The sequence below is a fragment of the Canis aureus genome, chromosome X (genome assembly GCF_053574225.1).
Source record: "Canis aureus isolate CA01 chromosome X, VMU_Caureus_v.1.0, whole genome shotgun sequence".
Taxonomy (NCBI): domain Eukaryota; kingdom Metazoa; phylum Chordata; class Mammalia; order Carnivora; family Canidae; genus Canis; species Canis aureus.
In genome coordinates, this window is record NC_135649.1 from 100714631 (window position 1) to 100739319 (window position 24689).

Below are 24689 nucleotides of genomic sequence, written 5' to 3' on the forward strand. Positions count from 1 at the left end.
ATGGATATTTTAGTACTAGCCAATCCACAGAACGCCACCGCTTTGCGAGTTTTAGTTTTCCGAAGACTAAAGAGGAAGGAGGGTAGCCTGGGAATCTTTCGGAAAAGACCCTGAGCCGCCTCAAATAACGGGAATCTGTCTTTCCAGGCAAAAGTGGACGGCAAACGGGGACGCTTACCCATTCCTGCGTTAGTCGCCTTAGAATCAGGGTTCCATTTCTCTAGGAAGCGGAAAGGTACCGAGAGCGATCCCTAAACTGACAAGCCGACAATAACCTCCTTTTCATCTCTTCTCTTTAAAGCACGTTGGTTACTGCGCGCGATCTCTCTCTCTCTCTCCCTGCGCCCCCCCCCCGCCCCCCCGCCCCCGAGCCCTTCTCAGTATCACTTTAAGCCGGGTTGCTAAAGGGAGGGGGCTGCTCCGAACCTCGAGGGCCAGAGTGATAATTGTTCCTAAAGGGCAGTTTTGCAAAGTGCTTCAGCCTGTATTGATATGTAAACTGTGAGTCCTCCAGGCAGTGACCCTCCAGGCCGCTGCTCTTCCAGTTTGGGGAGGAGCAGCGTCTTCCCTAAGGGAGAGGGCTTCGGGAGAGAGGTGCCGCGGGCAGGCTCCCCGGGAGCGCGGGGGTGGGGGCGGGGCGCCGAGAGGAGGAGACTGAAGAGGACCCTCCTCCCCTCCATCGCGTAACGGAGTTCGCTGCAGGATTCTGAGATGGAGTCCTGACGGGGAAAAGGGACCAAGTAGGTACGGGGCAATGAGATCGGGAAATTCGCGCAGTTTAAGATCCTTGCCCTTTGTACTACCTTGCGATAGTGTAATACCCACCTGGGATTCTGTTCCGCTCCAACTTGAACGGAGGCATGATCACCTGGGTGTCTTGTTAAAATGCAGATTCTGATTCAGGGAAGTCTGGAGTGAGGCCCGAGAGTCCGCATTTCCAATAAACTGGTCCTTGAGCCGTCATAATGCTGCCGGCGTGTGGACCACACTTGGACAGGCAGCGCTCTAGGGCGGCGTAAATGCTTACGAGGCGGGCACAGCGTTAGTTTCCGACGGCGGGGCGGGCAGAGCGCCTGAGGGGCTGAGAAACCCTTTGGCACTCACCACCCCTCCCTCCTCCCTCGTCGACCTTTCCCCTACACCACCTGTAGCCCCCATTCCAGGGAACGTTAACCCACCTTACAGCGCGTCCCACAAGCTTCTGTAATGTCAAGTTTAAGCGGATAAGCCCCGCATAGAACAATAAATAGGTAAAGCAGCCTGGGCCCTGGAGAACTGTGTCTCCGCTTAATCTGGAGAGTACAACACAATCGGGGATACAGCAAACGCGTGCACGTCTTCGGTGAAACGCGAGCTAAAGGAACGCAAGCCAAACTCAGGGCACAGGTGAGGCTGGCGGGGAAGTGGGAGACGAAAGGGCGGCCAACCTGTATTTTTAAGGAAGGAGCATTTTATTGAACTTTTCAATCCAAGGTGAGGGAAGATCTGGTTAGAGCGCGGGCAAGTCTGACACGGTTTCCCTGGTGGTGACTCACCCACATTAACCGCCTGCGTGCCAGTCGTTCTCGTCTGCTCCTTCCGCACATGCTCTAGTCCAGAGTACACTGAGGACCAGAGGTGAAAGGGACGTACATCCTCCTCTTCTCATAGCCGGTGATCTCTATTTTCACCGCCTACCACACTCCTCCAGCTGACCCATTTAGCTGAAGAACTAGACCTCAAGCGGACTGGGAGGGGCGCAATTAACAAATTTAATTGCTTCAAGCAAAGTTTAGAAGTAAAAGTCCTGGACCACAGGCTCAGATCCTAGATTTGAGTCTAATTTCTACTCCTAAGGAGCCATAATTTCCCGAGGGAATAACTTTAATTTCTCTTGGCCTCAGTTTCCTTGTCTGTAAACTGACAGGTTGCCAAGGTCCACCCCAGCTCCATGTGGTACAAAAACCAAGCCCTTTCTTTGCAAGGCTCCTGCCGGTTTGTTGCTCTACACAGAGCACGAGTCCTAATTATTCCCTTGACATGGGCTGTGAGCAGAGATTCTCCAGATGCTTTGAAAAGTGTATTAAAGGCGCAGGTGAACATTTGACCGTTCATATCTTATTGCAAGAGATGATTTAAAATGCTTTCTCTTCAGATTCAGGAAGGGAAGTATTTGTTTGAATCTGAGGTGAAGCATTGTCTATTCCTGGATCTTACAGAGCCAACTGTGGGCCTCGCTGTTTGTTGCCATGGGATCCTCTTTGTGCGAACTGTCTTGAACTGTGTGGGAACATTTTCCTCTTGCCTCCCTTCAGTTCTCTAACTCTTCTGAAGATATGTGTCAGAACAAAATGTAGCTGCATTATTGCCAATTAAGACTTAACAGCAGCTGCAAGGTGCATCTAATTAAGGATTTTAATTACTCCACCAAATTCTCATTTGCAGATGTTTAGGGCATTAAACAATGTATTGTGACTTTTATTTTCAAATCTGACAAAAAGCTGACCTCCCTCTAAAGTGGGGAGTGGGGACTAAAAAATCCCACGTGAGTCAATGCTAGGTGTAAAAGAGTCTTTGACAAGGGAAGTAGATACCTGGGCACATTGTGTGAGGATAAATGACCTTACATTCAGATGAAAAAATTGTGCTCGTATTCATAAATATGACTTTTTCTTTTTTTAGTAAAGAAAAGGCCAACAAATTTGAAAACAGTGCCAAAATTAATAATTTATTATTTGAGCAGAATCCCTGCTTGTTACAAAGTTCTCAGATGTTCTGTTTTTTTTTTTTCTTTTCCGGTATCGGGATAGTTAACAGTAAGTTTGGTGCTGCAGTGTGGGGATTGTAGGCTATAATCCAAAGCATTATGGGGTTTGTAGTAAAGACTGGCTGCAGATCAATTCCATGCTTCTAGCTTTTCTCAATTGAAGGAACTGCTGTTTTATTTTCCAATAAAAAAAGAAGAATGTCAAGATATTTTAAATAAGAAATTCATTTTAATGAAACAAAGTTGGTATTACTGGGAGTATGAAATTAGAGTTTAGCTACAATAATATTCTGACTGAGGAGATGGAGAATGCAATAACATCTCCTTTATAAGCCACAAATAACCTGAGCGAGCTATTTCCTAACATTACTACCGTATAGTCAGGGTTTCAAAAATCACTTTCATTGTTTTAGCAGTAAAAAGTGAGAAAATACCAGGTTTTGCATGTATGAGAGAGAATTGTGGACACAGGATATGAACTCAAATTCTTACTGGGTCTGCCTTTAACCATTGGTAGCCTACATTTAATTGTCCACATTTCAGTCATCCCTCAGTGATGAGAGCAGAGTTTTATTTAATCTACCTTTTCGGATGTTTTGTTATGCAAAAAATACTCGGACTATTCACAGTAGCTCCTCTTTTTAAATGAAATTAAGGCTAGAATATCTGGAAAATAGGTCTACTGTGGGATATTTCACTCTGTTTAGATTTAATTATGAAAATGTATAAATGGAGGAGTTATAATTCCGTTCATCTTTTGTATGCAGATGATCCTGTGTTGGTAAATACATAATTTATAGAGGTTTTGATTTAACTCTGTTGGTAATTTATTTCAAAAGTTCATTAAACATTTTCTGTATGAGCTAAATTCAAAGCCTAGCTCCCCAGTAATGTTCTATGAAATCAGTCCCCTTTTGTTATAAAGGCTAAAATATGTCTCTTCAAAGTCTCTTTTCTCTGTGAAAGTTCCCATTATCATGCTAAGTTATTTAGAAAGTATTTTAGACCTAAGGTTCCTTACTTTTCCCTTCTCCCCTTACAGAGGACTCCATCCACAGAAAGGCAACACTAAAGCAAACTATTATTACCGACATGAATAAATGCAGAATCAAGCACCCTTCATTTTCAGGCCTGTTGCCAGCAACATTCATTTGAACCCACCACTACATATTCTCAAATGGTGTGCAGACAAAGACTTGAGCATTCCAGCAATATTCTACCATAAAGTTCAGAAATAATAGAGAATGCTATGAAAAAGCAAACAGCAAAGGGAGAGAAAAATGCCATGCCTGCTTTTCTTTCAGATTTCTAAGTTTCAAATCATAAAAATATACAAATATATATCTTCTTGAATGTGCTTTACATTATTGTTCATGCTGTGAATATTTCTTTTATGGTCATAAAAATAAAAGCAATGCCCCAAATGAAACACTATGTACATAAGTGATGTAAATGCATCCCCGGTGGAAAGCCGGCTGGTTGCCGGTGGGAGGGTATATTTATACAGTGCCTTTCATTTGGAAGGTTCCCAAAATGATTTGCAAACTGTATATAGAGGAATTGCTCACCATGGAAATTCACCCACTTTCAGAAGGGAGTGCAGAAGTCATTCCATGCTGACAACTAGTTTAAATAAAACCACAGAACGATATTTCAGGTGGGTACAATTGTAATTGGTTCCGAGAATGTGCCCTGAAATCCCACCACGTGCCAGGCACGGTTGGAGGTCCTGAGATACTGCTGTGGGTATATCTAGGCAAGTTTGCTGCTCTCCTAAAGCTTGTCTTATTGGAATCTGATGAGAACTCAGGAGTTAAAAGCCCTATTTCTTGTGAATTTCTGATCCCTGCATATAGTTCTACTGAAACAGACCATTCGCTACTTTTTATTTGTCTATCAGGCTTCCTGATAACCAGGGCGTGTGAGCTGTGGCAGTGTATTCCACTTCAAATTGAACACACACACACACACACAAACACACTCAAAAATAGCTTCCGATATTACGGTCAAAGCAGGTAAAATGACAATAACATTTCCTGCATTGAATGATTTGGAAGAGGTAGGGCGGAATTAAAAGTCTTTTGGGTTTGGGAAATTAAATGAAATGGTATTACTATATATACATGGAAGACCGCTTCCACTGAAATGATTCAGGGCACTTCATGGTAATTAAGGCATATAAAATAGTTTAGTGAAGGAGGAGAGCAGTATGAGCTAATGTTTCAGAGCATAAAATATGGAATCAAGTACCAGTGTATCCTAAATGTACTAGACTGGTATTTTTCAGATGGAAATAGAATGGGAGAAAAGGGTAAAGCAGGCAGAGTCAAAGTTCAGCCCAGACTCCTCAGGTTGCAGTTCTGTGTGCTCACAGCCATCACCCTCTTCTCTGGGCCTTGCATTTACAGGCCAACAGTGGGAACCTCTTGAACCACTCTTGGGCCACTGGAGCTGCTTGACTTGCTCATAATGAGAGTTACAACCCTCCTCCACCTTAGCCAGTGCCTGACTGATTCAGGAGAATGAACCCCTTGCTCTGTTGACTGTAGTTCGGAGAAACTCTGAGGCATAAGTTACACTCTAGAGGTCCCCTATGCAATCAGGTCGAAACTGGGACCTTGCCTGTAATCACACCCTTGCTTGGTTTCTGGGAACCTAGGACAGAGGGTAACGAGAAATAATCATAGAGGTTGGGCAGCCCCGGTGGCGCAGCGGTTTAGTACCGCCTGCAGCCCAGGGCGTGATCCTGGAGATCCTGGATCGAGTCCCATGTCAGGCTCTCTGCATGGAACCTGCTTCTCCCTCGGCCTGTGTCTCTGCCTCTCTCTCTCTCTCTCTCTCTCTCTCTCTCTGCGTCTCTATGAATAAATAAATAAAATCTTAAAAAAAATCATAGAGGTCCCATCTCTAGTTTTATTTATTTATTTATTTATTTATTTATTTATTTATTTATTTATGAGAGAGAGAGGGAGAGAGATAGAGAGCAAGCAGGGGGAGGGGCAGAGGAAGAAGGAGAAGCAGATTCCCCGCTGAGCAGGGAGCTGGATGCAGGCTCCATCCCAGGACCCCAAAATCATGACCAGACCTGAAGGCAGACATTTAACCGCTTAACCCACTGAGCCACCCAGGCGCCCCAGCCCCTTCTCTAGCTTTTATTTATTTTTATTTTATTTTTTTATTTTTTTAAGTTTAAATTCAATTTACCAACATATAGAATAACACCCAGTGCTCATCCCATCAAGTGCCCTCTAGCTTTTAAATAGTCAACCTGCAAAAGTGGAAACAGATAATCTGTTCTCTATTTTTCTATGTCATACCACCTGCCAGACAGCAACGGGTGTTGGGGCTGTAGGGATAACTGAGACACAATGTCTGTCCTTAAGGACCTCAAGTCAACAACACATGTGATATACATGTGCTGAGTATTAGAGGAGGATCTGAATCAACCTCAAAGAGTCAGGCAAGATCAAACAGGGTAGGTGTCATTTCAGTGACCTTGAGGGATGAGCAAAGTAAAAATCAGAAAATGAATGAAGATTGGGAATGAAGAGTAACATCTGAGTAGACCATTTTTCTTCTACCTGGAAGGAAATAGCATTGGTCCTAGTAGTAGAAATCAAAGGTGTTTAAAATCATAGAATCTGTTTTTGAGGGGGGCTCTAGAGATAATCTTGAATAATTTCTTTATTTTAGTCAGAGGAAATTGAGTCTCACACGGCCAAATGACATAGTTATTTAAACTCACAAAACTAGGAAGTGGTAGGAGTTCTCTTCTGGCATGACTCAGCCATATTGCCTGTCAGGCTTTTCTTTAAAAAGATAAATTGAGGACATAATAGAGATATCCAATATAACAAAATCTGGTTTGAGTCCTGACCTATCACTTCCTGGTCTTGAGAAAATTCTTTGCCTTCTCTGAGTCTCAATGTTCTGTAACAAGTGAAATTAATATGGTAACCTTCTCCTGGGGCTCTTGTAGCATGTGTACCTAGTACGGTGCCTAGGACATAGTATGCATTTGAGAGAAGCATGCTTTGTTTCATTTCACCTTCTTTAATTTGTTTTCTTTTCTTTCCCAGAGAATATTATGGTGGTGTAAATGGAGACAAGGATGTTTTTATCTTTGTTCCATTCTTTTTTTTTTTAAGTTTATTTAAATAGTCTTTACACCTGGCAGAGGCTCGAACTCATGACCCTAAGATCAAGAGTCACATGCTCTTCTGACTGAGCCAGCCAGGTGTTCCCTGACGTTTTTATTTTTGTTAGTGTTTTGTTTTTATTACATTAGCTATAGAGTTGAAGGGAATGAGCCCTTCACATAAGATTGCTCACTTGCATTTATTTTTTTCTTTTTAATAAACTGGTGTTGTTTTTGATTAGGACTAGCCCTGTCTCTGACTAGAATATGGGAGTATTATTTATAGATTGTCTCAGGACAAGTTCAGCTTTGTTAATTCCAAGCCAAGTAGGTGATTCTGCGTCTTCTAATGAGCTAGTTATAATAATAATGAACATAATACTGAAACACATTTGCCAATTGAGGAAGTCTGCTTTACACACATTGTGTCAGAGGATATATAAATGGTAAACAAATGTATAAAAAGGTAACAGACTTCATTAGACATAATGCTGATGTAAATTCAAACCACAGTGCAATACCATGATGCATTCACCAGAATGCTCAAAATGAAATAATGGACAATAGATAGTGTGGGCAAAGAGTTGGAGGAGCTACAACCTTGTATCTATTCATGGTGAAAGTAAAAACAGCTTCAACAACCATGGAAAACTCTTCAGCCTGCTGAGTCTAAACATACGTATAACTGATGACGCCATCAATTCTATACCCAACAGAAATGTATACACCTGTTTACGAAAAACATACACTAGAGAGTTCACAGCAGCTTTACGGAAAAAAAAAAGAAATCCAAATTAGAGACTGCTGGAATGCTCATCAACAGTAGAATGGGTGAAAAAAAAAAAAAAACAGTAGAATGCGTGGATACATTGTGGTATAGTCATACTGCAGGCTACCATATAGGGATGAGAACTAACAATCTATGGCTTTTTGCAAAAGTTTATTTGAATCTCAGGAATATAATATTGAGTAAAAGAAGGCAGACACAAAAGAGTACATCCCTTAAGGTTGCATTTATAGAAAGGACAAAATTAATCTAATCTACAATGTACCAAGGGAAGCATTGGGAGTTCTAGTAATGTTCTGGGGTTTTTTTTTTTTTTGGATCCCAATGTTGGTTATTTGGATGTATTTATACTGTGAAAATTCATTGAGCTGTGTGCATATATGTGGACTTTTGTGTATACTTCATATTTCATTAACAATTGTTTTAGAAGTTTAAAACCAGAAAAAAGAAAAAGCTTAACTCCCACACCAGTGGTGCATTATTAAAAATAATCAATAAAATTAATGAACTGTTGGCAGATATTTGCAAAAGCTAAATATTTTATCATATTAAAACATGAGGGGGTATTCCTGCAAAATGGATATGAAAAAGCAACGTTTGTTTGTTTTAAAAGATGTTTTCAGGAAATAAATGGGGTTCTCTTTTTGAAACACAATTAATTTAGTATAATTTAACATATAATAGGAACTAGATAATTAAGATAATCATGCCTTTGACTTTTTAGTGTCAATCAAAGCTTTGTTTAATTCTTTTGTGAAATGATAATAGCTAGCATTTATTCAGTACTTATTATGTGCCAGGCACCTTTAGAGGCATTTTATGAGTGCTAATTCACTTAATCTTCAAAAGAAATGGGTTACTTTTGTCCTGGCCAGTATACAGATGAGGAAACCAAGGCACAGAGACTTTTAATGGTTTGCTTAGTATCTCAGAGTGGCAAAGTTGGAAATTGTACTTCCTCTCAATCACTACTCTTACCTGCCACTTGTAACATTTGATTATTTCCTCTATGCCACATTTAGCTAAAATTATCACTTTCATGTTTGGCTTGCATGTTGCCTTTATTGGCTTAATATTCCTAATAATGGCCATCGTCTTTTTAAAAAGATTTTATTTATTTGTTCATGAAAGACAGAGAGAGAGAGAGAGGCAGAGACACAGGCAGAGGGAGAAGCAGGCTCCATGCAGGGAACTTGACGTGGGACTGAATCCCAGGACTCCAGGATCACGCCCTGGGCTGAAGGCAGGCACTCAACTGCTGAGCCACCCAGGGATCCCAATAATGGCCATCTGTAAACTAAAGAGTAGCAGTTCAGCAAAAAGTTTGAGTGCAATTTTCCCCAGCAGAGTATGTTATTCTTGGCTCTGTACATCGCTCCAGTGTTTATCTTTTTCCCACAGGAGATCTAAAGGAATTATTATGTTTCTTTTAAATGAAGAGAAAAGTGATGAAATTATACCTTTCAAGGAAAAATGTTAATATTTCAACTTTTTGAACACTTAAGAATAGTACGATGAAGGATGTGTTAACATTATGTAAATACCTGTATGGCCTTCTGAACTAATTTTTAAACTGAGAAAAACAACTCTTTAAGTAAATCATACAGGAGACTAGAAAGATATTATAGATGCTGTTAATAACTAGATGCCCATACTCAGTTTGTGTTAGTGTCTTTGTGTGGTGTGTACATGTTTAGCAGATACTAGAAGGATCTTAAAACATACTAGAATAGGTAATAGTACAGCTGGTACTAGATGGGGATTATTGCATGCATAGCACAACATAGGCAATAACGTAAAAATGGAATATTAAATATCATTATTGTAAAATCTCTTGTGACAGAGACAATGCTATGTGTTCACCAAACACTTATGTCCTTCCTACATACTTAAAAACACTATATTTCCTAGTCTTTTTGCATCTAGGTGCAGCCACAATGGATTGTGGGCAGACGTGTTGCACGCATCTTCCAGAATTGACCGCTAAAAATTCCAGAGTGGTCCTCTTCCCTCTGTCTTTGTTATCATGTATGCTTTCTTCATATGCATGTCTTGAGGGAGAGGGCTTCAAGATGGTGGAATCTTATGAAGGAAGGATCCAAGCTCCCTAGTCATTGCTAAGGAAGGATCCCAGTCATTGCTAGGAGGGGAGTGGCATAACCAGGAGTATCAGCCTTGGGTTCTGTGTGAATAAGAAGCAAGCTCTCTGGACGCCTGGGCAGCTCAGCGGTTGAGCATCTGCCTTTGGCTCAGGGCTCAGGGCATGATCCCTGTCCAGGGATCGAGTCCCACATCGGGCTCCATGCGGGGAGCCTGCTTCTCTCTCTCTCTCTCTCTCTTTCTGTCTCTCATGAATAAATAAATAAAATCTTAAAAGAAGAAGAAGCAAGCTTTCATTGTACACTACAGAGCTTTCGGGTTCATTCATTAGTAGCTTAGTCGACCCTGATCTATAGCCTCTGACTCACTCAAAGGCAAGAAAAAAATGCTTTTCTTCTTTTTTTCCCTCTTTCTTCATTCTTTTTTGAATCTCAGGTGTACAAAATTGTATTGTTCATGATTCTTGGTTAATAGCCATTCTTATTGATTTTTGTGTAGCCCAGTTTCACTTCTGTACTTATTTGGTTAGTTCTCTCTCATGAGGTTATACATGCTTGACAAAGCACCATCTGAAACAAAGGTAAGCAACTTGATAATCACGTATATTGAACATATGGTATGGCACCCCTGTCAACCTATCCATCTGCCTCCCCCACTTAAGTAAACCATCATCCTGAATCCCATGTGCATTTTTCCTTTGACTTTTTTGTCATATAGTTTTATTGCATCTATAGGTATTCCTAAAGAATATGGATTTTACATTTCAATAGTTTTAATTTTATGGAAGGATATTCATTCCAGTTCTGGATACATGTAAAGAGGATACCTTACCCTTGCTCTTCCACTGAATACAACATTAAAACCTGGACAGAATGTGTAGAACAGCTACTTGAAAACCCGGAAAAGGAAACAGTTGTAGGCAGTTCAGGAATGAAGACCAGAATGTGAAGTACAACTGAATTTGTATTGAGTTTATCAAGCTTTCCCCCTTTGGTATCTCCCAGACTGAGGTCAACACAACCAGAACATGGCAAAGAGCCCGGAGATGGAGCTTCAGGAGAAGCCCTCTGCCTCTGGCTACAAGACTGGGAAAAGGAACCGATGGCCTTTGAAAATCTGCCCCCAGTACTCTGCAACTTTTCTCTCCCTTTCTCCATTCTATCCTGGCCTAGTCTCCGATTAACCTAGTGGTGGTGGCGTGGTGGTAGTTGCAGTGGCAGCTGCAGTTAACTGGAACCAGCAAGACTTGAAAACTCGGAAAGTGGAAATCTTCTCTGTTCTATGGAGTTGCAGTTCCAAGAGGGTAAGACAAAGCACTGTTTTTTGGTTTGGTTTGATTTTCACTCTGTCCTCTAGCCACCCATGCCAGGCCATGGTCTAATCACAAAAGTCCACAGAAGAGCATACTGGTGCTGGGTAATTAAAGCCCCAGGTTTCTGGGCAGAGAAACAAAAACAGTGAGGACAGAGAACAGAAAAGTACCAGGAAGATTGCAAGGAGCAGGAATTCAGGAGAAAGAGCCCATAAAGTTGCTTATGAACTCTAGGGCTCACCCTGGAGTTACACATATGAGGCCGGGATTCTTTTTTTTTTTTTTTTTTTTTTTGAGGCCTGGATTCTAACTAGTATTTTCTCTCTCTGGATTGTATCTTCTATTGCAATCATCATATATTTTGTTGACCTTCTAATTGTACTTTTGTCCTTTATTTTTATCTGTTATTCTTTTTTCTTTAAATCAGATTTAATTGTTCCAGTTTTGTAATATAATTGACACATAAACTGTGTAAGTTAAAGGTTTATTGACTTGATACATGTATATATTGCACACTGATCACCACTATGGCATTAGCAAGCCTCTCCACCCTGTCACATAATTATCTTTTCTTTTCTATATATTACTGATAATTTATTAATCTTGTAACTGGAGGTTTGTACCCTTTGACCAATATCTCATCATTTCCCCCACCCCTAACCCCTGGTAACCACCCCTCTAACTCTCTGTTTCTCTGCGTTTGGCTTTTTTAGACTCCAAATATAAATGAGATCATACAGTAATTGTCTTTCTCTGTCTGACTTGTTGTACTTAGCATAAAGCCCTCAAGGGCCATCCATATTGTCTCCATGAGCAGAATTTCCTTGTTTCTTATGGCTGAATAATATTCCATTGTAACCACAGACCACATCTTCTTTATTTTTTCATCCGTTGACAGACACTTAGATTGTTTCCATATCTTGGCTATTCTAATAATGCTGCAGGTAACCTGGGAGTGCAGATATCTCTTTGAGATCCTGTTTTCTGTTATCTATTGTCTTCTACTTTCTTTGGATTTATTCTACCAATCTAACATCTTAAGATAGATACATAAATCATTAACTTTAAGGCTTTTTTCTTGTTTATATTAGTGTTTGAAGCTATAAGTCTTCCTTAAAGCATTTCTATCATAACTCATAAATTCTGATATGTGGTGTTTCTCTGGCATTCGTTTTTTTTTAATTTTCAAATTTCACTGATTTTTTCTTTAAGAGTTATTTAGTCATGTGTGTATTTTAAATTTCCATATCTGTTCAGAGATACTTTCAATTTTAAAATTATCTAACATAATTGTATTATTGTTAGATATTATGAGATGTGAAACTTTTTGAGGATTTCTTTATATGACCAACTTTTTATACATATTCCACATATACAAATGAAAATTGTATATTCCCTAAATGACACAGAAATAACTATATGAGTTTCTCTGTCTCTGTCTCTATATATCTCCATTAAATTAATTTTGTTATCTGTATTACTTTTTTTATATTATTGCTGAGTTGTTTATTGTGTAACCTGTGAGTAATCAAGAGAGGTGTGTTCAAATTTTCCACTTAATAGCAAGTTTATTAATACAGTAGTATCAATTTTTAAAATATGTATATATTTCAAGCCTATTTTATTGATGTATACATGCTTAAAATTATTATACTTCCTTGGTGGATTGAACATTTCTGTTGTGGCATGACTCTCTTCAGTCCTGACATTTTTTTTATTTGTCTTAAAGTTTATTTTATTTAGTATGATGTAGCTATCAATATTGTTTTGATTGAGGTTTTCCTGATAAGTCTTGTTTCCCCATTCTTTTACTTTCAACTTTTGCATCTCCTAATGCTTTAAATGTTTCTCACATAAATCCTTTAAATTTAAATCTGGGCTTTTTACCTAATTTATTCATCTGTATCTTGGAATTGATAGTTTTCTTCTATTTATACTTATTGTAATTATTGATATCTTTGTTATTATTGCTACCATTTAGTTTATTTCAATATGCCCCTCTTTTCCTACATTTCTTTTTACTCTGGTCTTATTTTCTTAATTGAAGCTGTGTCTCACCCTGAATAAAGCAAGGGTTCTCGCCTTCTTGTTTTCCACTCCTTCCAGCACCCACCTTGTTGATCAAACCTACTCCCTAGCTTTTACTCAAAACATGGTCTAAGGGGCAGCCCAGGTGGCTCAGCGGTTTAGTGCTGCCGTCAGCCCAGGGCCTGATCCTGGGGATCCAGGATTGAGTCACACGTCGGGCTCCCTGCATGTAACCTGCATCTCCCTCTGCCTGTGTCTCTGCCTCTCTCTTTCTCTGTTTCTCTGTGTGTCTCATGAACAAATAAATAAAAATCTAAAAAAAAGAAAAAAAAAAAGCATGGTCTGAGGACTAGCAGCATTAGAACGCCTGGGAACTTACCAGAATTATAGAATTTGGGGCCCCATTGCAGACCTGTTGAATCAGAATTCACAGGTAAACTAGAGCTGTAAGTGTTCATAATGTATGATAAACTTGGTTACTAAACTAGAGTTAAAGTAATTGGCTATTATGGATTTATTTTCCTTTTTTTATCTTTATTATTTAAACAACACCATTACTAAGATATTTATTTGATAACCTTTACTTCATTTATCTCCAGACTTTTCTTTCCTTTCCTTTTAAGCACTTACCTAAAAGTGTTTTAAATGAGTCTTTGTGTGGCAAAGCTTTTGAAATATTGTATGCCTGAGAATATTTTTATCATGTACTGTTATTTAAATGACATTTTGTTGGATATAAAATACTATGTTCAAAGTAATTTTCCTTCAATTCTTTGAAAACACCCATTTGCATCCAGTGTTGTTGAAAAATCTGACATCAATCTGATTCTTCCTCCTTTGTATGGCGTCTGCTCTTTTTTTCTGGGTTTAGAATTTTGTCTTTGTCTTTGTATTTTTTAAATTTCACTATAATATGTCCAGATGTGGTTTTTAAAAAAGATTCTCCTCTTCTGTGGCACTTTCTGGGCCCTTTCAATCTGAAGTCTTTGAAAATCATTAATTCATTCTCCTTATGTCTTCAAAGATTTTTCTCCTCTTCATTTCTTTCTTTCTCTGACTCCTGTTATTCTGGGTGTTAGCACTTTTGTGTCCCATCTTTCATTTCTTTTGACTCACCGTTATAGTCTCCTTTCCTCTCCTTCTAACTTCTGGAGGATTTCGTCAATCTGGCCTTCACATTTGTCATATTATTCTTCTATTTAGTATTCTGCTCTTCATACCTCTGTTTCAACCATTTTTTTATTTTAAACATGATATTTTTCAGAAAATTAAAAATTCTTGCTTTACTCATTCTAGTACTTTGTGCTTCTGCTGGAATCTGGAATCCAAGGTATGTTTTCCTTTTGAACTTACTGTGGTGCACAGAACATCTTGTTATTTTGGCTTGTGACAGTGCCCTCCCCCTAGGCCCTTCCAGGATACTGACTGCCCCGTTAGGCAATACATCAGGAGAAGGCCAGCACCCAATTCAGCACCCAATTCAGCCTCAGGATGTGTTGTGGAAAGAAATGGATTAGCCCTGAGGTGGCTAGTAACAGGTATCCCACAACCATAGCAGAGGCTCCCTCAGGTCCTATCCTTTCTACCCTTGCAGGAAAAGGTGACATTAGGAGACATTCCTGAGATTGTAAACTCCCAGCTTGGGTATTAAGACAGGGAGGGGTGGAAAAATGAACACCAAGAAGTTCAGCTCTCTCATCTTCATTTTCTCAGTGCACAAGGCTTCCGAGCAGCCTTGATTTTATTCCTGTGGACACTGAGAACTGCAAAAACTTTCAATAGAAATGACCCCATCTCAAGCCTTGCATTAAGAGACTTGGCTGAGGGGCACCTAAGCAGCTCAGAGGTTGAGTGTCTGCCTTCAGCTCGGGTTGTGATCCCAGGGTCCTGGGATGGAGTATCTCATCAGGCTCCCCATAGGGAGCCTTCCTCTCCCTCTGCCTATGTCTCTGCCTCTCTCTGTGTGTCTCTCATGAATAAATAAATACAATCTTTTTTCTTTTTTTTTTTTTTTTAAAAAAAAGGACTTGACTGAACTTTAGCATAGCTTCTAGCAGTCCATGGCCACATCCCTGGGACAACCTGGTCTCCCTCCTCCCGCCCCCTTCTTATTTGGAAAAGCTCAAGGCTGCCAAGAGAATTGACCATTTGTTCTAGCCAACACAGATGATAGGCCCCCTGACTTTTGGAATGCGTTTGCTAAAAAAGAAAGAAAGAAAGAAAGAAGAAAGAAAGAAAGAAAGAAAGAAAGAAAGAAAGAAAGAAAGAAAGAAAGAAAAAAGAAAGAAAAGAAAGAGAGAAAGAAAGAGAAAGAGAGAAAGAAAAAAAAGAAAAAAGCGGAATGCCTGGGTGGCTCAGCAGTTGGGCACCAGCCTTTGGCCCAGGGTGTGATCCTGGAGGCCCCGGGAGGCCTGTGTCTCTGCCTTTTTTAAAGATTTTATTTATTTATTTATTCGAGAGAGAGAGAGAGAGAGAGAGAGAGAGAAAGAGAGAGAGAGGCAGAGACACAGGCAGGGGGAGAAGCAGGCTCCATGCAGGGAGCCCAACGTGGGACTCAATCCCGGGGCCTTGAGGATCGCACCCTGGGCCAAAGGCTGGTGCCCAACTGCTGAACCACCTGGGCTGCCCAAAATAAAAATAAATTTTAAAAAAGCATATAATTATAAATCTTTCTCTGTCCCTTTGAGATATATATGTATCTACTAGAACTCTGGAGTGTCTTTCCCAAGGAACTAAAAGCCATTCCTTTGCAATGTAGTCATCAGGCAGGATAGAGCCTTGTCTCAGTTTCTGTGGGAATGTAGAAGCCAAACTTAGATAAATGCCAGTGGTGAACTAGTTACTTTTACATTGACCAACCTTCCTCCCTGTCTTTTGTGATCTTTCTCTTCCCAGGTTGCTCGACCCCCTCCCTGTTTCCACATTCCTCCTTTGCAACACCTGCTCTCTTCTGAGCAAATCACAACTGAGCTCAGCTCTTCTCCCTATTGCAATCGTTACAGAATAAAATCCGTTTTGACTGGTTTAACTAATTCAGGTTTTGTTTACCTTTGATTACACTTCAACCCAAGTTCTGAATTGCTAAACATGTAGAGAAAACACAAGACAAATGCAAAGAAGAATCCAGAGTAGTATTCCTTAAGCACTACCAGCCCCCATATGTCATCATGTAAGAAGTCTGGTAACTTCCAGCCCCAGGCCAAACCCCAAATCCCTGTGCTTACACATCAATTGGAAAAGCCTACTCCCCAATCTATCATCACAAGGGGTTCTCACACTTTTCTTCTCTTTTTGATGATTTCCCCTTAAGTTTCTTCCCCAGGGTAACTCTTTGAGGAACCAGCAGGAGGGCCCCTTCAGCATCTTGCTAGAAACAGAAACTGGATGAAAAGAAAAACTTTTACCTGTCCCTCTTCTCTCTCAAGTCCCAGGCTGTCAATACTTTCTTTGCTCTGTTTCCTTCAGATCATTCTTTTTTGTGTGTGTGTAAAAACCCCCGTTAGGGAGGAAAAATTTTGCTCTACCCTTCAAGATTCTTTTAACTGGTCTAAGAATTAAATTGACATGAGACCTGTAAACAGGAGGAAATAAAATTTATTACATACATATGGGGAATCCACATAGATATGAGATTACAAAGATAGGCAAAATGAGGTTTATGCGTCATCTCAAACTAGGGAGAAGGGGGTAGGGGTCTGGGACTCCAAAGGAAAAGAAAGCTATTCACAGGGGAAGAATGAGTGTTTGGTAAACCAATGTTGGCTGGGCCATACAGAAATAATGGGACATAGAAAGGAATTTTAACCCACAGCCTTTGCTAAAATCCTGTCTACCATACTTAGCTCATATTATACTGTAGTTATCTGTAATGATAGTTCCCTTCCTGGAGCAGGTCCTCTATCTAAATTCCTTTTAGGCAGTTAATGGGGAGGTCAGAGTTCTTCCTGAGTCTTTTGGGTCTTGATTATTTTTAGCTTGAAACAACCTGTGTGCCAAAGCGGCACATCTTGAGGCTATTCATTCTGACCCCTACACTCCAATCTTAATTCTCTTAACTTCTTTTGTAGATTGAGGTTTAACTGACATATAACATATTAGTTTCAGATATATAACATATGATTCTATATTTGTATATATTGTGAGATGATCACCATAATAAGTCTAGTAATATCTGTTACAAATATAGTTACAAATTTTTTCCTTGTGTTGAGAGCATTTAAGATCTATTCTCGGGCAGCCCAGGTGGCTCAGCGGTTTAGTGCCGCCTTCAGCCCAGGGCGTGATCCTGGAGACCGAGGATCAAGTCCCAAGTCAGGCTCCCTGCATGGAGCCTGCTTCTCCCTCTGCCTGTGTCTCTGCCTCTTTCTTACTCTCTCTCTCTCTCTCTCTCTCTCTGTGTCTCTCATGAATAAATAAATACAATCTTAAAAAAAAGAATTAAAAAAATATATTCTCTTAGCAACTTCCATATATGCAATACAGTATTATTAGCTATAGTCACCATGCTGTACATTACAGCCCCATGTCATATTTATTTTACAACTGGAAGTTTATACCTTTTGAAAAGATAAATCATTAGTGGAAACTGAATTTATGACTCCATCAAATTTGTAGGAGAAATTCTTCTTCTATCCCAGAGCAAACCTCATCCCATCATTCTTCCAAATGCAATTCTGTAGCTTGCTTTAAAAAATCTGACTTTTTTCCTGGCCTATAAAAATTTGCAGCCCATGCAAATGATTATTGCCCCCACTTCTAGTCAAGTAAGAGGAAACATATATTTCTGACCTCCTTCCCTTTTGACTACCAACCAATCTCTCTTACCCTTGTTATTTGTCACATAGGCCTCAGACAATTATTCCAGGTAAAGAAGTTCTTGCAACAAACCAAGTATCTAAAACATTGCTGTTCTAAGGCTGGCCCAGAGATGGGCAGGATTGGCATCAACTGGAAGTTTGATAGAAAAGCAGAACTCAGGTCTTCCCAGACCAACTGTACCAGAATCTGCGTGTTGGAGAAGCACTCCATAGGCCTCTGTAACTGGGGGCTAGACAAATCACTTTGGCTTAAGGAAGACAGTCTGGTAATCTACAACTTATGTTTTCAAACAATTTTCTCAAGGTAAACTGCCTCCAACAATGAGAGCAGCAGTCCCTTCCTTCCAATTAGAAAAAGAACTACCTCTTTATAATATATTTTGTGTTACTAATAGGTTAAACATTTCCTCAAATTTCTACTGGTAATGGAATCTATTTTTAACTTAATGACTTTATGAGGCATTTGATTATCATGTATTATTTGTGAATACCGTCTATATTAATTCTAACCATTTTATTTAAATCAGCACTACAATATTAACAAGAACTGCTCCCATTTTAACATAATTTCAAGCAGAGATAGTTGTTTAATTGGGAATAATGAAGTTTGTTTTGCTTTTTTTTCCTACTTATTGTGTAAGTTTGCAAAGCCCAGTGATTTTTCAAAAATTTGAAATTGTGTTTATCATAAAAATTAGAATTTACTGAAAGTTCCTGTAACCTGGTTGTGCACTTTTAACATAAAGCTAACTCTAAAGTCAAATTGTTTATTTTTGGTTTTATGTAAAAAAAATGTGTTTGCACCAACTGTTTGCTTTTTCCCCTATTACATGGAAGCAGCCAGTAGTTGCTTAGTAAAAGAAAGCACAGCAGAATAGCAGAGCTAAAATCATGGGGCTAATTGACAAATGTAAGGGTGTAAGCATAGAGGAACAGTAGAGACAGGACAGGGGAAGAAGGCAAGTAGGATGAAAATCAGAAGAATCAGCCATCAGAAAATGGCTGAGTCGGAAATAAAGGCAAAGGGACAACAATTCTGATTAAGAGACATTGACATGATGAATGATCTTCCTACAAACTCCCCTTTCACTTGAGTGGGAGAAGTATGTCCAGTTGATACACACTTGTTCTCTTTTTACAACACCCTACTGGGACAGACAGTATTCATGCTCGGCTGTGGTAATATGGCCACAGGGACAAATTCTGTCTTGAGATAAAGGATCCAAGTCTCAAACCTTCAGATTTCATAGCTACACATGCTTAATTAAGAACTGCATAAGTATATATTGTATTCTTTTCAGATATATGGAGGTAATTTTGTCCTGTGTGTGCTATATAGTCTTTTGAGGCTTGGTTTACTCTGTGTGATTCTCATAAAATGTTCAGAATGAAAAGGAACTATATTTTTGTGGTTAAGAGCATAAGGTCTGGAGTGAGTCTTCCTAGGAATAAATATCAGCTGTGGTTTGTGCCACTGTATGACTCTGCCTCAGTTTCCTCCTTTGCAAAATGGACATAGGGAGAAACCTTCCTCTTTGAGTTTAACTTTTTTAGATTTCACATATAAATGAGATCCTATAGTATTTGCCTTTCTACATCTGGCTTATTTTACTACATATAGCATCCCCCAGGTTCATCCGTGTTGCTGCACATGGCAAGATTGCCTTCTTTATAATCATTGAATAATGTTCTGTGATATATATACCACATTTTCTTTTTTTTTTATACCACATTTTCTTTACCCATCTTCTATCAGTGGACACTTAGGTTGTTGCCATATGGTGGCTGTTGTGAAAACACTGTAGTGAACATGGGGGTACATTTCTCTTCAAGATACTGATTTTACTTCATTTGGATGAATACTCAGAAGTGAAATTGCTGGATCATATGGTAGTTCCACTTTTACGTTTTTGAGGAACCTCTATGCTGTTTTTTTTTTTTATTGGTGTTCAATTTACTAACATACAGAATAACCCCCAGTGCCCGTCACCCACTCACTCCCACCCCCCGCCCTCCTTCCCTTCTACCACCCCTAGTTCATTTCCCAGAGTTAGCAGTCTTTACGTTCTGTCTCCCTTTCTGATATTTCCCACACATTTCTTCTCCCTTCCCTTATATTCCCTTTCACTATTATTTATATTCCCCAAATGAATGAGAACATATAATGTTTGTCCTTCTCCGACTGACTCATTTCACTCAGCATAATACCCTCCAGTTCCATCCACGTTGAAGCAAATGGTGGGTATTTGTCATTTCTAATAGCTGAGTAATATTCCATTGTATACATAAACCACATCTTCTTTATCCATTCATCTTTCGTTGGACACCGAGGCTCCTTCCACAGTTTGGCTATCCTGGCCATTGCTGCTAGAAACATCGGGGTGCAGGTGTCCCGGCGTTTCACTGCATCTGTATCTTTGGGGTAAATCCCCAACAGTGCAATTGCTGGGTCGTAGGGCAGGTCTATTTTTAACTCTTTGAGGAACCTCCACACAGTTTTCCAGAGTGGCTGCACCAGTTCACATTCCCACCAACAGTGTAGGAGGGTTCCCTTTTCTCCGCATCCTCTCCAACATTTGTTGTTTCCTGCCTTGTTAATTTTCCCCATTCTCACTGGTGTGAGGTGGGATCTCATTGTGGTTTTGATTTGTATTTCCCTGATGGCAAGTGATGTGGAGCATTTTCTCATATGCATGTTGGCCATGTCTATGTCTTCCTCTGTGAGATTTCTCTTCATGTCTTTTGCCCATTTCATGATTGGATTGTTTGTCTCTATGCTGTTTTGTATAGCGGCTGCCCCAGTGTGCATTCCCAACAGCGTACGAGAGTTCTTTCTTATGCACACCTTTGTCAACATGCTTTATGTCTTGTCTTTTTCATACTAAGCATCCTAACAGGTGTGAGGTAATATCTCATTGTGGTTTTGATTTGCATTCCTCCAATAATTTGGTGACTATAGTTAATAATATTGTATTATATGCCTGAAATTAGCTGAGAAAGTAGATCTTAACTGTTCTCATCACACACAAGAAAAGGCAACTATGTAAAGCAATGAATGTGTTAATTAGCTTGACCATGGTTATCATTTCACAATGCATACATATACTGAATCATCACATTGCACACCTTAAAATACACAATTTTTTAAATTTGTCATGTGTACCTCAGCAAAGCTGGGAGAATAAAAAGAAGAAAAACCTGTTTCACTGAGTTGATGGGAGGATTAAATGTAAAGCATTTAGCACAGTGCCTGGCATGAATTCCAGCACATAGTAAATGTTAAATATTCAAAACAAACTTTAAAATGTGCATATTTGCTTGTAAATACAAAAGTTCTCCCTGATGAATACAGGAGAGTGATGAGGTTGGTTGCATGGAGGAGAGAAGCTAGGTGGCTAGGGGAAGGATGCAAGAGGGAGATATTTCACACTGTATGGTCTTTTATATCTTTGGAATTTTAAACCATGTAAATGTAGTGCACATGCAGTGAAGCGTTAAATAAATAAATAAAGTAAAAGTAAAAGGCATTCTGCTTCACTTCAGCCTTTCTATCTACAGCTTTAGAAAGCTTATGCTTACAGATTTCTTATAGCATTTTGTTAAGAATTGGTGACAGCTGGTGGTAAACCCATTAGCAAATGTTTATCAGGAGCCTGGTAGGTTCCAGGCACGTTGTTAATAAGGTGTGGTCCTCTCTCTCAAGGACCATGCAGTCCACTTATAAAGATAACTCAATTGGGCCAATCAAAAGAGTTTACTTTAGAACTAAACTGTGAAGAGCATGCCCATGTACTTAAGTGTTCAGGAATTGCAGAGGACTGGCATGCAGAGAGCATCCTGGGGGTAGGGACTAGGGCTTAAGCAGAGCACTGAAGAAGGGGTAGATGGTGGTGGTGGTGGTGGAAGGAGAGCATTTTCTAATGAGCAAAAGGGAATAGCACAGTAGAAGGCCAATGCAATGTAACCTCAAGTTGCTAGGTGAAGCTTCCTTCCAAATCAGTTTTCCTGATTAAAAATAATAATAAGGAAAAGGAGAAAAGCAGATAAAATGTTAGGTTCTAGATATTATTAGTCATCTTTTGCTCATCATCTTTACTCTCTTTGTTCCCCCAGGATCCATGCACAATACCTGGAAGTGGAGTCACCATGTTGCTACTCTTAGGACCAGATACATGCTGTGGAAGTGGAGCTGGAAGCTCAAAGAAGCCTCACTGCTTTATTTCCTTGAGCAACTGCACCCTTTCTGGATTGCTTCTCTTCAAACATCTTGTCATATGAGATAAATAAAATCTCATTTCATCACACCATTATAGGCTGGTTTCTGTCACATGCAGTGAAACACTATCCAAACTGTAGGGCTATTTTTTTTTCATAAATGTTGCATCCAGAAACTTAGTTTTCCAAGTTCTTTCCATATAGGGTCACCAGATAAAATATGGGACATGGAGTTAAATTTCAATTTCAGATAAACAATGAATAGCTTCTATAGTGTAAGTATGTCTCACGTAATACACTTACAACTAAACAATGATGCATTGCTTATGTGAAATTAAAATGTAACTGGACATCCTCTACTTTAGTTTGCAAAATATGACAACACTTTACATGTCATACAAAATCTGTTGATCACCAGGCCACTCCTATCTACAATATAATCTTGGACACATGACTCACCCCAACTGCAAGGCAAATGGAAGTTCTTTTGGTAAGTAAAAGAGGGAAGAGGGTAGGTAATGAGCAGTGCCTGTCACAATAAAGAAGTGGGATTTAGATTTTGGTTCTGAGAAGGGAAAATGCACAAGGGGAAAATCATGTGCATTACTCCTCTCTCCTCCTTTTGCTTTATAATACTTTTGTTTATATTTTTCTTATAAGAGAACATTAGAAGTTCTACATTTAACATAATCAGTCATTTTAGTCTATTTCTTTTAGTCCCTGCACCCAAAGCATTGTGTCATTTGTTCTATATAGTTGTAATCATAATGTCAATAAAATTTCCAGCCATATTTATTTTTTTTACAATACTCTCAAAAACATTTACTATTTTGTTGCATGGTCTTTACAATACTCTCAAAAACATTTACCATTTTGTTGTATGGTCTTTCTAAACATAATTTTTATTATTGCTGAAAATTCTGTTGAGATAATTTTCTATACTTAACCTTTTTCCAATGTTTATTTTATTCTTTAAAATATTTTTGTTATACTTTTAATATTAAAGTAATGATAAACATCTTTGTTGCAATGTTTGATGGGTTGGAATTTTGAGTTATGTATAAAGAACCCATGTATTCGATTTGGAATTACTCTGTCAAATAATAGGATTATTTTTAGTCTTGATATATATTTTTAGTTTTAATAGTCCCTGCTTCCAGGGTTAGCCTTTAGCAAAATTATGAAATTGGGTGACTTTAGCTTGTCTTTGTTTCTGTAACCTTCTATTCTGCAGATCATTTATTTTTGGTATATCCCAAATTCCATTCCATTTTCAAGTGTCCAGTGCTTTTCTGCCTCTTTCTCCCATTTATATCCTGCTTTCAAAAATGGATCTAATTTTAATAATTTATATCACTTTAAAATTAAGTCAATACTTCTTGGCTCCCAGAGAATATTTGGAGAGGTAATGTGCCTTAGTTACAGACTTATTTTAAATATCAGGTTTGTCACTTATTTGCTATGTGAGTTGAAGAAGCCCTTTACATTTCTGAGTCTGGTTTTCTCATCAATAAAATGAAGACATTAACACCTTCAAGTCAAGGTAGCTATAAGAATAAAACAAAATAATTATTTAAAAATTTTAGCATACTGCTGGGCCAATAGTAAGCATTTAATAGATTCTAGATATTATTAGCCATAATTATCATCTGTACTTTAGATTCATTTACAGTCATCGAATGGAAATGTTATTCCCCCAGAGAGGAAATTTAGGAATTCACTTCAGCTTGAATATCATATAATATCCCATTTCTAGTATTTATTCAAAATATTTTGATAAATTTTCTTTCCTTACCATTCATTAGAGAATCCTCCATAATGTCCTTGAAATTACATAATGTGAGTATTCATCTACTACTCTGCAAAAGGTGACTACCATGCCAGACTAAAGTCCTTAAAACATTTTTACTCTCAAAAATAGTGACATAACTTTAAATATTTAATGTCATATAGAACACAATTTTTTACACAAATATTATTTAATTAAAGAAATGGTGACATTATCAGGTCTGTTCTGAGTCATTAAGACATATATTTGACTTAAATGTCAAAAAAATAAGCCTTAGGATGCATGCATCCATGAATTAACCACTATAAGCAGTAAACACATTTTTAACAGTAAGGGATTAAAGAAAACCCCAATTTCTTTGGGATATTAAAAATAATTAGTCATGACAATTATAACCAAAATACTCCATCCTTTTGTTAATTTTAAAAATGGAGACTGTGGCTTTACTCACATGTTCTTAAAAACAGCTAGTATAGGGGCAGTGGGTGACTCAGTGTTTGAGCGTCTGCCTTTGGCTCAGGTCATCATCCCAGAGTCCCAGGATTGAGTCCCATATCAGGCTCTCCTTGGGGAACCTGCTTCTCCCTCTGCCTATGTCTCTGCCTCTCTGTGTGTCTCTCATGAATAAATAAATAAAATATTAAAAACAAAAACCAAATACTAGAAAACAGTAGCATGCAAAACTTAAGTCAATTTTGTCAAACATTAATATTTCCCTCAACAACCTCACAGAGTTAAAGCATATCTCTAATCCAAG

At 38.9% G+C, this 24689-nt stretch overlaps 1 protein-coding gene and 1 long non-coding RNA gene across 22 annotated transcripts in view; one reads left to right on the forward strand and one right to left on the reverse strand.

Annotated features, from left to right (window-relative positions):
• Positions 1-1829, reverse strand: part of LOC144308782 (uncharacterized) — a 33291-nt gene extending 31462 nt beyond the window's left edge. For 3 of the 20 annotated variants that reach the window (XM_077889801.1, XM_077889799.1, XM_077889800.1), the window contains exon 1: positions 826-1098. The gene's annotated coding sequence lies outside the window, so the exon portion shown is untranslated. Of the gene's footprint in view, positions 1-825 lie in introns of all 20 variants that reach the window. The other 17 variants (XR_013375092.1, XR_013375091.1, XR_013375100.1 and 14 more) reach the window with 15 other exon arrangements.
• On the forward strand, positions 608-22232 carry LOC144308783 (uncharacterized). 2 transcript variants are annotated; one of them, XR_013375107.1, is made up of 3 exons: positions 608-740; positions 10776-11074; positions 22042-22232. It is a non-coding gene; the product is annotated as an uncharacterized LOC144308783 (long non-coding RNA). The 2 variants fall into 2 exon arrangements; XR_013375106.1 differs by lacking the exon at positions 608-740 and adding an exon at positions 988-1386.
• Positions 22233-24689: the final 2457 nt, after the last annotated feature.